General features: G+C 37.2%; 1 pseudogene; it reads right to left on the minus strand.

Moving 5' to 3' along the window:
- Positions 1–912: 912 nt before the first annotated feature.
- Positions 913–1,598, minus strand: LOC124891591 (annotated as a pseudogene).
- Positions 1,599–1,989: the final 391 nt, after the last annotated feature.

The following is a 1,989-nucleotide window of genomic DNA, read 5'->3' on the forward strand; positions in this document are numbered from 1 at the left end:
CCTTTGTGTTGATGAGAAAGGAACCAACACAAGAAACAACTAAAAAAGTAAAACTTTTGTAGATCTACAACCAATTTTTTTACCAAAATGTTCAAGAACACACTTTTTGGTAAGAGCTTTCCAAGATTGTTTTTGTAAGAACAAAATCTAGCCTTGAGCTTTGATAGCAAATGATACAATGCTAAGTGTGTATCAAGAGATTCCAACCAACACAAGAACAATAAGATGAACAACAAAGTGCTAGTGAATCGAAAACGGCCACACACGGCTTCACTAGGATTGCAATACTTGTTTGAACTAGAAAAGTGAGTTTAACAACAAGAACAACAAAGACAATATTGCTCGTGAATCGAAAGAGCCCCACACGGCTTCACTAGGATGTTATATTCAACAACACAATGTTAACAAGATTTACAAAGAAAGAGATAGAAACTTGACACATAATATCCATTAATGTAAGAACCCTAACAAGAGAAAGGACCCTAAGACTAATAAATATCAATACCAAGTTCTTACTTGGACCAAGAGGAACTCAAAGAACCTAAAGAACCTAGTTTCTAGCCAAGATACAACACTAGCATCACTCTACTAGTGAGAATTTGGTTTTGGCCTCTCTAAATTATGAGAAAGACTAGTCAAAAATTTAAAAGTCTTTGTTTCTTGAATAATAGGAATGAACTAAAGAGAGACTAGCCCTATTGCATGGCTTATATAGTCACTTAGAAAGGAGGGACAAAGACCAAATTACCCTTGGCATTTAAGTGGGTGGGTTTGGGGTGTCTTGGTGGGCCTCTCTATATTTTATTAAATATAGGCCTTTAGATGGGCTCACAAGGGCCTCACACATGGCCAAGAATGTGAACAAGGCTTGGAGTCGTTGCAACTCATGTGCTTGGCTTCATGTGAAAGGTCTCAAGCTAGGAATTCCCGTATCACATCTCCTGAGCTATTGAGTTCATAAGGAACAATTGAAGAACAATAATCAATTGCAACCTGATTCAAAAATTGACCCTCAGCTCCAAATCTTGCTATTTTCATCGTTGAATTCGACAAAGAAGATCCATTTAACATACTCAATTCATCAACCCTTGTTGTACGTTCTTCTTCAAATTTTCCAATGCAACCATAAATTCTTCAAGTTCATCAATACCCTTAGTATCAATTGGTTCATTCCACCAATATCCCCCATTATTATTATCATCAATATTCACCAACTTCTCTTCTTCAATATTATCTTTCTTCTTCCTCTCCGCTTCCAAATCTTTACACATATGAGAATAATACTGGTTATTTTGTTGCAAGTTGAATTCATCAGTGGTCGATGATGACAACGACGAAGATGATATTCCAGTGATGTAACGGTCAATAACAGCATCAGCACTAGGATGACCAAAAGTGAAAAGACGTTGGCGCTTTAAAGACTGAACCAGAATAACAATTTATGCACCAGTTAATATGCAAAGTTCACTAGCTTTTTTGAAAAGTCCTAAACGACGTTTTGAGAAAGTAACATGTATACTGTTCTGATTGTCAATTGGCTTGATTGCAGTTTTCCTCCGCCCTTTAGTTTTCTTAACGACGTTAGTGTTAACGTTCATGGTGACCAACTTGATAGCGCATTTGAAGTACTAACTCTTTGTGCCAATCTAATGGAATTGCAGGGAATTGTGAATCTCTGAATATATTGATTGTGACTCGAGGAGACGATTAATTGCAACACGCAGTTATCCACGTTAATCTATCAAATGAACGAACTTTTGAACAATCCAATATTTGCAACGCATGCAGTTATTGCTGCAGGATTTTCTACATTAGCCACTGCCATCGGTTACCCTTTCGATAGCCTTAAGGCCCTTGTACAGGTGTGAAAATTGATATTGACCCTAAGCATACACTTAAATGTATTATCTTTCACGGAGGGGAGCATCTTTAATGTCTAATTGTGCTTTGGTTGTCTATTCTGTGGAATGGAATGCAGGTGGGATCAAG

This window comes from Capsicum annuum, unplaced genomic scaffold (assembly GCF_002878395.1).
Source record: "Capsicum annuum cultivar UCD-10X-F1 unplaced genomic scaffold, UCD10Xv1.1 ctg3817, whole genome shotgun sequence".
NCBI classification, from domain to species: Eukaryota; Viridiplantae; Streptophyta; class Magnoliopsida; order Solanales; family Solanaceae; genus Capsicum; species Capsicum annuum.